Here is a 12271-nt window from a genome sequence, read left to right as displayed (position 1 = left end):
GGACTATATATTTTTCCTGACCCCATCCTATCTTTCTCTCTGCTTTCTGTTTGTTATGAGCTGAGCAGCTTTCTTCTGCTATGTCCTTCCATCTGATTCTCCTTAACTTTAGGCCCAGATATTGGATGACCATGGAATGAAAAACATGAGCCCCAAATAAACTTTTCCTCCTCAAACTTGTTGTTGTCAGGTAATTTGATCATATTAATGAAAAACAGACTTGCAAAGTCGTTGTAAAGACATAATTTGATATCATTAGGTCTTTAGAGTATATGAGATGAGCTAGAAAATGGACACAAGTAGCTTAAAACATGAAAGTTTAAAAAATTCTGAATTCAAGAAAAATTAGCATATTTTAAAAAGTTAGGCACTAAGTAACCCAGTGAGACTTTGCCTCTAAATAAAAATACAAAATGGGGCTGGGGGTGTGGCTCAGTGGAAGAGTGCCCCTGAGTTCAATACTCTGTACCAAAACAAAACAAAACAAAACAAAAGACCTGTTAAGTTTGACTTAACTGCATTAATAGAATGATGCATTTTTCTATCAAACTTTATTGAACATCCAAAGAATAAGATAAATTCTAAATACTTGATAAACATTCCAAGTTAGAGATGCTTCATTCTTTAGCAGTATAAAAGAGAGGGGAGATTTTTTTGCAGTTGGCAATTTTATATTTTCACACCCAATTCAGGTGAAAAAGGAAGTTTGAAATGCTTAAATATCTCTACTAAGTCAGATTCAGCACAGTTTGTAAAATGTTTTAACTTACAGTTATAAAACTTCTGTGTTGATCTAGAAAACTAGTTTTAACTTTAAAATGCTGAGGAATTTTTGTAACTCCTTTTCCCTATAGACTATCTTCTTAATTAAAAGATCATAATTTTAACTCAATATAGTTTTCATTTTGCAAGTTCTTATATAAAAATCTTAAAAATTTTGTTTGTGTCCCAAGCACCACTATTAAACAATATAGTTCATATGATTTATTATGCTTTATTAATTGCTGCTGCAAACCACCCAGCATTGACCCTGCACTGATGATAGTCACTAGAGCCATCCTGGTCTGTTGAAATCACTGTTCAAATTAATAATATTGAGACAGTTAATATTTGCAATGAATACAGAAGAAGTGGAAGTTTTAAATAAAATCATTAGTGCATTAGAATGGGAGATTAACCTCAGGAAATGATCATATTGAAGATTAGACACCCAAAGCAGTATCTCATTTTAATGACTCCAGAAGGTAGCTATTTTATCAAATCCCCTTCCATCTAGGTTAAGTAGTTTAATTTTATTGCTCTAATATTGGTACATGGATTCTCTACAAAGCAAACCCTGAGGCAGAGGACTTTTGAACTAATATGTATTAGAGAGGACAATTTCAGTCTGCAAGATTGAGAAATAAGAGCAGTGAATCAAAAGAATGGTAAAGACAATGTGATGATATATTATTTAAATTAAGCATTACTAGATCCTAGAGATTGTATTTCATGATCACTTATAAAGAAGAGAAAGTAAAAAGTTTTCTTTAGTTCACATTCCCCTAAGGTCTGAAATACTTCTGTATGTGGCAATAACTGCTCACTTGAGAAAGTGAAATACTGCATTTATGGAGTCAGTGGAGATTCAATATGTTGGAACCACAGCCTTGACAGAAGGAAGATGCTATCAAGTTTTGGTTTCCTCAAGTTGCTCATGCCGTAAGGATTTTGATTCAGAGAAACAACGTAATTATGAATCATTAAGACATTAAGAGATTTTGACATATTTACTTTTTTTTATTTTAAATAGTGCATAAAGAATAACCATACCATGGCTAATACAATTGAAGGGAAACTATGATCATTTCTCTACCTCAAAATAGTGATCTCATCAGTGCTAATGATCAGGAAAATGTTTGTATCAGTGAATCACTCAGAGTCCATAAACAAAAGAATATCCAAGTCAGTTTATGGAGAACTCACAGGGAGCCTTAATCAAAACTGGGATTGTGTAGGAAAAACTGAAGAAAATCACATTGAGATCGAAAGACACTTCCAGGCATGGGTTTTCAGACTGCTTCCTCTATCACAAAGGAGGGACTTCATCTTTGGATTCAAAAAAATCAAGACCTGTGGGAGGAACCTGACTTTCAAGGTAACTGGCCAAAACTTTCTAGTGGTACTTTTATATCTTATGTGAAAGTAATTTCATATAACTGGCTAACTAAGAAATAAACTGTCAATTAAAGTGTATAGGAAATCTGTATGACTTGACATAAAACTTAAAACAATACATTATGTGGATCAGCTAGTCCATTTTGGCCTTTTCTTATGTAAGCGTTCATACAAATTATCAAAATTTGACCAAAGAAAACTCATTATCTATCTATTTATCTTTTATATACACGTATGTGCATACTAAAGCACCCAATGACTTCTTAAGATATATAGTCTTTTAGAGGGTTAAACAGTACTAATTTGCCACATAATATAAAAAATAAATACATCTGAGTAAAATAAAATAAGGGGCAAAAGAACCTCTCCTATGGATGAAGATAAAATACTTGGGGAGACATGAGAAGTGTAGAATTTTATGCATATGTAAAGTTGCCTGAAGTGTACTTTATTCATCTGGCATTTTCTCCAAGGAATTTATACTGATTTTATTAGAACATACTCTTTGCCAAATAAATATTTATTGAATGACTAAATAGCTATCTTTTGTTGAAGTTTGTTATTGAAAAACAGTGATAGAATTTCTCTTTTTAGAACCCCCAAGGTAACAACCAAGGAAAAGTAAAAATGAGGAAAAAGTTACATCACAGAAAAATAATGAAGAATGCCATTAATGTGCCATACAATTTAAATATTCTATAACAGAGATAATGAAAACTGAACTAAAATAAAATAGAACAGTTTTATTCTCTATGGAAAGAAAGGTTGAGGAGAACATTTTTCTTATTTACAATAGTGTGATATACTCATTTATAGGGCTGCATATGTTCAACCACCTTTGCATCCCTAGGATAAATTCCACTCATTGCTGTGTATGGTTCTTTTAAACAACTGTTGAATGTGAATTGCTAGTATTTTATTGAGGATTTTTGTATCTACCATCCTTAGGAGTACTGGTCTCTGGTTTCCTTTATATGTAATGTCCTCATCTGGATTGGGTATGAGGGTAATGCTGCCTTATTAGGAGATTGAAAGTATTCTTTCATTTTGGTTTTTAAAAGGAATTTGAGAAGGATATAAACTTGTGTTTCTTTATAACTTTGGTAGAATTTAGCAGTGAATTCATCAAGTGTTACATTTTTCTTTGGTGGGAGATTTTTTGTTACTGATTCAATCTCTTTATTCATTATTGGTCTGTTAAGAATTTTCACTTTTTCAAGGTTCAGTCTTTTTAGGTTAATGTGTCTGGGAATTTAGTCACTTCTATAATAAATAAATGAAGCAATTTATTATAATATAATTTCTTATAGCAATCTTTTTTTGTTTTCCAGTTATTTTAGGTGTAATGTTTGGTTATTTATTTGGGATCTTTCTCTTTCTGATATAAACATCATTGCTCTATACATTCTTCAGAGTACTTTCAGTACTTTGCATTTAACATTTGTTGCATCCCATAGGTTTTGCTATGTTGTCTTTACTTTTGTTCTTCTCAGGATTTTTTTTTTTAATTTTCATTTTAAATTTTTCTTTGACCTTCTCTTTTATAAGAAAATGTTGTCATATTTCCTCATATTTGTGATTTTTTTCCCAAGAAGTTTCCCATTACTAATTTCTAGTTTCAAACCATCATTTTTTTGAAAGTATACTTGATATGATTTTAATCTTCTTAAATTGACATGGACCTGTTTTCTGACCTAAAGTATAACTTATACTTGAGAAAGTAGTGTGTATTTAAGAAGAATGTGTATTCTGTTGCTGTTGGATGGAATTTCTGTATACATTAGGTCCATTTGATCTACAGTATAGTTCAAGTTTTTCTAAAGAAGGGTTACAAATAACCAGGAGGTGTATAAAAAAATTGTCAATGTCACTTTATCATTAAGGGAACATGAATTAAAATCAAAATGAGATATCACCTCCCCACTTAGAGTGACTATGGTTGAAATGGTGAAAGAATAGCTGAAAAATGTGGAGGAAGGGGAAAATTTGTTGGTGGAAACATAAATTAATATGGTTACTATGGATAATCATTTGAAATTCCTCAGAAAATTAAGAATGAAATCATAATGTGATCTAGGAATGTCACTTTTGTATACATAGACACACACATATATATATATATGTGTATATATATATATATTCACACACATACACATGGAAAATGAAATCAGCATGTTGAAGAAATATTCACATGCTTATGTTTCTTGCAGCATTATTTATCATAGCCAAGTCATGGAATTAGTTTAAGTTTTCATCAACAAAAGAATGAATAAGGAAATGTAATATATATATATATGTAATTCTGTCACTTGGGACAATATGGATAAACCTGGAGAGCATTATGCTAAGTCAAATTAGTCAAACACAGAAAGAAAAATGCCTCATGTTCTTATCTACATGTGCAGACTAAAACATTCAAGCTCATAGGTGTAGGGAGTAGACTCATAGTTACCATAGTATGGAGGTGAGGATTGGGGAAAAGTTGATGGATATATACCAAGTTTTAATTAGAATGAAGTAATAAATTATACTATTTGAAAATAAAATATACTATGTGGGTAAACTATTATGTAAAATATGTTGAAAGGAACAAAGATATATATAAAAAAAATCATCAACTAATGCATCTATATTACAAAAGTTAATGCTAACATAGAGATAAAATGTATTTTCTATCCCTGCCTTTGCTACTTCCTCATTTTATACAAGCTGCCATGTTACTAAGTTGTTATTAAAAATTCATACATAGTCTAATATTTGAAGTGCTCTAGATAAAGTATGAATTTCTCTGAAAATGATCTCCGTGCTCTTTTTTAAAAAAAATTCTAGTCCCAGTCAGACTCCATGCCTGAAATTTTGATGAAAAGTTTTTAAAATGTGAAACTTACAGAAGGGAAGGGGGTATCTGATAAAGAAATGGAGACTTCTGTGGTCTGGATGTTGGTGATTGAGTTCCTAATGTGCCATTGTTGGGGTGGTAGAATGTTGAGGGGGTGGAGTCCATGGAATGTACTTTGTCATTGGAATCAAGAGTGATTCAAATAGTTCTTGTGGGACCAGAGAGTTCTTCTATTCAGAGGGTTTTTGCAAACAAGAAACAAGCTTGGCTATTCCCCAATTTATTTAGCATCTGTCTAATAATATGGACTCCCAATGTGGTGATGCCTTCTAAATCAAAATTCTACTCAAATCCCAAGTCAAAACTGCAACTGTGACAGTGAACAACCAGAACTATAAGCAAAATAAACCCCTTTTCTTTATAAGTACCCAGACTCACACATTTTATTATTGTAGCAGAAAACAGAAAAATAGAGATGTTTTTGAAAGATGTTCTAGAGTTAACAAATTCATATTTAAGAGTTGATGCAAATACTCATAAAATCTTAGAAATCAATTATTGACTGGAGAAGTAAAAGAATGTGTTCCTGGATCAATGAAATAGCATAAAAGGGCAACTATGTAAGATGAAAGCATACTTCTAAGTGATTCAAAACAATGTAGTGAAATTTTTGAAAAGTCTCCAAAGTAATTGCTTGAAAATTAGAAAAGTAAACTGTTTTGAAAGTGACTGAATGGTACACCTGAGGGCTGAAGAGGGGATACCTAATATTGCTTAAGGAATCAAAATAGTTGGGACAAACATACTTATAAAAATGCAACAGAATATTGTTGGAGCTGAAGATAAAGGTGAATGTACTGAATTTCTGTCTAGCCTCAAATAATTACATCATTTTAGAGAGAGTTCAATTCTTACAAATATCTAGGACCCAAATACTGATAGGGAAACCACAACCTTTCAACTTCAAAGAATACAAAGCACAACAGATTTTCATTATTTGTAATACATATATAGTAAACATATAGAAAAGTGCATAATAAATAAATGTTTGCCAGAAAAAAACAAAAAGCATTTTCAAAACTACATGTATGAAATCAACACCCAGGACTTGAGATAAACATTTTCAGAACCCGGTAGCCCCATATATCCCTTCATGATTACATTTCCTGCTTACATTAAATGTCATCCCTGTATTGTTATGCTGTCTTGATATATGTAATAGTGAACATGAAAACTAATTTTGCTTATCTTTGATATATATTGAAGTTAATATGTCTCTCTTAACCAAAGATATCATGTACTAGTCATTGCTCTCTTGGATTTAGTGATTGTTTTATCTCAATCTGTTACACAATATTCAACATTTGAAAATAACCATAATTTATAATGTCCACTCTTTAATAATATTACAATTTACACTCCAGGGTCAGGGAGTGTAGCAAAAGACAGAAACATGCAGTGAATATGTGTATAAGTTGAAATTTTTTATGTAGGGCATGTGCCTAAGAGTTCAAATCCTGGGAACTGTGGCATATGTATAACAAAATTTGTCACTTAGGGCTACCCTGTTTTCCAGATGGTTTTACAAATTTACACTACTACAACAGTGTTTGAAAGTTCCAGTAGCTGTTCACCTGCACCCACTGTTGAGTTTTTTTTTGTTTTGTTTTCTTTTTGGTACTGGAGATTGAACGTAGTGACGTTTTACCACTGAGCCACATCCCTAACTCCCCACCTTTATTTTTTCAATTTTGAAACAGGATCTTGCTAAGTTGATTAGGGACTTGCCAAGCTTCTGAGATTGTCTTTGAACTGGGAATCCTCCTGCCTCAGCCTACTGAGTTGCTGGGGTTATGGACATGTGAGATGTGTGCTGCTTCACCCAGCCCAACACTTATTTTTGTGGAATTTTTGCACCTTTGCTATTGTAGTGGTGGCATAGTGAAGTGGCAAAAAATAACCAGAGCACCATTAACGTGGGACTTCATTCAAAGTGCTTTCATATGCCTGGTCCAGTGATCCACACCTGTAATTCCAACTACTCAGAAGGCTGAGGAAGGAGGATAGAAAGTTCCAGGCTAATCTGGAAAACTCAGAGATAGATTGTCTCATAAATAAACCAAATAAATAATGAAAAAATACTGACTGAGGTTGTACCCTATCATAGAACATTGACTCAGGTGGGCTCTTTTCCTTGCGAATTCAAAGAATAAGACCTGTTGGGAGCTGTGAATGAATCGTGGGCCTGTCTGAGACATCTGTAAGTGGAGATGTGCCCCTGAGAGAACTCTCCATGTCATCTCACTGATCTGAGACCACTTCGTTGCCTTGGCAATGTCCTGTTCAAAGAGAATTCTTTGATACTGCAGAATTTATTGATTCAGACAGCCTCAGGTTCAAATGCAACTCCTGGGAGGTGGAAAGAGATACCAGTGAGCCCAGGTACCTTCAGGTGTTAGCGGCCTGGAGGAGGAAGAATTACTGTGCAAGTGATAAGTCTCCAATCAGACCAATTTCCTGTAGCTTTTCACTTGTTGTTTATCTTGAAAAACTTTTCCTCACAGTAAAACCTCCTTTGATTTATTTCACTGTAAATAAAGCATTTGTGGGCTTTTTCCCTTTGTTAGGGTCAGAACCATCAGGTCTTTTCCATCCATAAAACCCCTGCTTAAACTCTCTCCTTTGTGTCCTTTGTCTTTATTTCTTAATACTATTTATTTCAGACTTTTATTTCCAGCCAGCCCATACCTCTGTACAATTTGCTGACTCCCTCCCTGCATAGGTAGCAGTGGGAGAGATTCACGCATAAGAGAAAGGTACAGCAGCAAGATTTATTTGAAGAAGAAAAATGTTCCCACATTGCAGGTGGGTCCCAAGCAAGGGTATCACTAGCTCTTCTTTATCTGGGGAGTTTGAAGATATTTCTAATGGCCCAGTGCAGACAATCAGTGGAGCCTTTGTAAAAGGCAGATGCTACCAAGGACCCTTCAAGTTCTGAGTTTACAAGGCCAATTAGAGGTGCACAAGTTTAATCCCTTATTGCATAATTGAGAGTCTGGTCCAAGTCTTGGGACTGCACATTTGTTGGTGAGAGGAAGTTCTTGGGTAGAGACAGATTTTGTGGTTGGTGATTGCTAATAGTAGCTAAGGAAGAATTCTTGTGGTTCAAACTATCTGGGGCAGCAAGAGGATGTTTCCAAGGCCTGGTGACTCCTTTTTAGGATGGAGTGGTCTCCTTTCCTTTTGTTCTTTCAGACCCTTACTCCCATCTGCCTGGAGATGGTTTATCTTTCTGTCTTAGTAACTTGTCAGTAGCATCCTAGGCTAACCTCCAGTACCACCAAAAGCAAAACCAAAATGTACACATGGTGCTGACACATGAGAAAGAGTTTGAAATAGAGTTGTGCCTTGGAGGAGAGGGTGAGGTTTACATAGAGCCTTAATAAGTGGGGTACACCTAAATCCTTCTAGTTTAGGAATAATTGGATATAAACTGTACTTCTTGGAGAAATTATACAGCCATTTAGCATCCACTATGTAGAGACTACACAATGTTGGGTAGGGAGGAAAAACTAAGATTAATAAGGTCAGTGGAAAATTGTTCTTTACAGTAACTATTTAAATAGGTTTCTTTGAGACACACCTATTTAAGTCTTTGTCCTTGATGCAGATTTGGCAGGCATTCGTTTCATTATTCGTGTTTAGATACTTGCTAAAAATTTTCAATATATGTTGTATGGTGGCATTTGGAACCATCCAGAGACATTGCTTTATGCCTTATGAACAACTTAAGTTGTATTTACTACACAACCTAATACATCTTTTTCTATGTAATTAGTTTTTTATAATTTATGAAGAAATATTTTCCTTACCAAAATCCCATGCATACTTTTGCATATTAGTATTATTTTAAAAAACTTATTCTGCCTTTCAGTATACTTGAAGCAATTTGTGGATTTATTTGTATGAATTAGGTAAGGTAAATGTAAGTTTCTTTTAACGGCATATAAATAGAAAGTTATCAAAAATGACATATGTAAGCAAAACATAATTTTGTTCTAGTATGAAATGCCATCTTTATTATTTGTTCAGACGTGGCAGTATTATGAGTGCATCCTTTTCTAGACTATACCATTGCATTGGTGTGTATATCTTCCCTTGAGACAGTAGTATGTTGTTTTCAATTCCATAATGTTAAAATAAACTAAAGATCTGGTAAAAAAAGAAAAAGTCTTTCTTATTTTCTATTTCTGTTCTTTTTTTATTGATTTCTTCTTTTTCATTTTCATATCACTACACATAATTACAATTGGCAATTATTCATGTATTTAGGTCTTTATATATTTCTTCATGATTAAAGTTTATGATATGTTTGTAAAACAAAAGGAAATGAAATTAGACCAAAAAAAGTCATTTTCATCAGAAATCATATAACTTTAAGAGAAAAAAAAACCAGAAACATTACTGATGTTAAGTCAATCAATACTACATTACATGATGAATAACAGGAGAGTAATCAACATTTTCTCTAATGCATGTGTAAGTATGCATAAACATACTCTTAATGGAATAGGGAAGAAATATTCATGGCAATTACAATCTTAATTTCTGTAACTTGTCACGTGGCCTAGTTGGTTTTAGGACTACCTTCTTCTCCTACCCATTCTGTATTCCCTCTACCTACAGCAAGCACCTCAGCAGGTCTTGGTTCTTCACCAGGAGGTGTGACCCACACCTTCATTCGTGAAGGGTCTGAGACATTTGTTGTTTTGCTGAATTTTGTTGTTGTAGTTTTCCATTGACCTTAATAACAGGACAGGGTAATAGCAAGAGATGCCCCAAGGGATCTCCTGCACTCCAGGAGTACACTTTCTTACTTCCATTGTGGAGTAACAGTCCAATGTCCCCTTGGTAATCTGGGTCAATCACCCCTACAAGCACCATAACTCCCTTCATAGCCTGTTGACTCAGAGGCATGGAACCTAAAATGGCCAGAGGGAAGTATTAACATCCAGTTTAATGAAATCATTGTAGTATCTCCCTACTGAAGCATTCCTACTTCTGGAACTAAGACTTCTTGGCCTGCAGAGTGTAAGGTTGCAGGGACAGGAAGTGAAAACTTTCCTAGTGGGTTACTAGGGGTAAGGGTGAGTGGCACCATTCCTTTTTCTACCAAATGATTCCTGGACTCATGAATTCTAGCAATAGGAGAGACAGTACCATATAGTGGATTGCTGATTCAGAATACAGACAGCCTTCTGAAGAACCTTACCCCAGCCCTGCAAGGTATTGCCACCTAGCTGGCACTGTAACTGCATCTTCAAGAGTCCATTCCATCATTCTATCAAACCAGCTGCTTCATGATGGTAGGTAAAATGGTAAGACCAATGAATCCCATGATCATGACACCATTGTCTTGCTTCTTTCACTATGAAGTGAGTTCCTTGGTCCAAAGCTGTAGGGAACATTCCTCAAGCTTATTTGACAGCAGTCTCTGACACCATGGTCTAAATAAATCATACAGTCTGGACGAAGAAACTGAGGAAATTGTAAAGACTTGCCATAGATCATAGGCCTTTGCAGTTAATGAGGCTTGTCAGGGTCTTAAGCCCCCTTGCTCTTCTTGACTTAGCGGCAAGGGAAGGGGACACTCCCCAACAAGGCCAGACCAGGAAAGGTAGGGCCGACTGACTGCCCGCTCCCAGCCCTCCGGGCAGAGGACAATCAGATGCGTCAGGGAGACCAATCACAGCAGGAACTCGGTTATTGAGGAAGTCACACAACTTTTATGTAGGGTGGGAGCTAAGCGGGAACCAATCAGCTTAAAGGTCAGCAAGGCAGGGGGGGTTCCCGGAGGTGAGAGTCCCATAGGACTATATGGCAAGCACGAGCTCATCACGGTAGCGGAACTGTTGTTAACCAATCCCTGACGGTGGTCAGATTTATCGTCATTAACTATTGAAACCGCCTTTGAGGCCTTGATCTTCCTCACCCGCCAGGAGTAAGGAGTCAGCCTGAGTTAGTTAACAGTGTCATTAGTCCCAACAAAGCTGAGCTAGAGTTGAGGGAAAGCCTCACTCAACAGGCATCACAGCAGGCTGTGATGTGAGTTCTTTGATGTGAGTGCTGCTTCGCCTCATGCTGTGTGCTGGAGCTTGCCCTTCCCCCAGTCCTTTGTCTCAGAATTGTTGCAGGACAGAACCACTCAGGGATTCTTGGTTTGTTTACATTAGTATGAGGAATAGCTTACCTATAGGTTGGTTCTGCTATGTTTTAACAAGTGTCTTAACCTGATTGGATAATGTGCCTATATATGTCTTGTACAATCCTAAGTCAAATTAGATCTGTGCCTTCTGAGCTTGGTCTCCAATGTCTGTTTACTGGGAGGAATCGTTCGTCGCTCACTCTCAGCGGAACCCCCGCTCCCGGTCTCCAATAACAACACAAAGCAATGCTGTGCAGAATACCATGACCATAGATAAGGCATTCTGTAAGTTCACAGATGGTCATTTTGACTGAAGCACTACTTGTAGGGAAGGCAAATTTATACCCAGCATAAGTGTATATACCAGTGAAGACAAACCACTTGCCTTTCCATAATGGAAGTGGTCCAATATAATCAACCTGCCACCAGGTTGCTGACTGATCTCCCCAGGGAATGATGCCACATTGGGGGCTTAGTGTTGGTCTCTGTTGCTGGCAAATTGGTCACTCATCAGTGGCTGTTGCCAAATCAGCCTTGGTGAGTGGAAGTCCATGCTGCTAAGTGCTACATAACTGCCATCCCTGCCACCATGACCGCTTTGTTCTGAGCCCATTGGGCAATGACAGGGGTGGCTGGGGAAAGAGGCTGACTGCTATCCACAGATTGGGTCATCCCATCCTATCTGTTTATTAAAATCCTCCTCTGCTGAGGTCATCCTTGGTGGACATTTACGTGAGACACAATATCTTCACATTCTTTGCTCAGTCAGAGAGGTCTATCCACATATACATCTTCCTCAAATGTCCTTGTCACCAATTTTCAAATTATGTTCTTTCCAGTTCCCTGACCAGCTAGCCAAACCATTGACTATGGCCCATGAGTGGTGTACAGTAGTACATCTGGACATTTTTCCTTGTAGGCAAAATGCACAACCAGATGCACTACCTGAAGTTCTGCCCATTGTGAAGATTTCCCTTTACCACTGTCCTTCAGGGTGTTCCAGGATGGGACAGCAGTGCTGTAGCTGTTCAATTCCAGGTTGTACCTGTGTATCAATGAAGAATCATCTG

Source organism: Sciurus carolinensis, chromosome 6 (genome assembly GCF_902686445.1).
Source record: "Sciurus carolinensis chromosome 6, mSciCar1.2, whole genome shotgun sequence".
Taxonomy (NCBI): domain Eukaryota; kingdom Metazoa; phylum Chordata; class Mammalia; order Rodentia; family Sciuridae; genus Sciurus; species Sciurus carolinensis.
Note: the sequence above shows the minus strand (reverse complement) of the source record.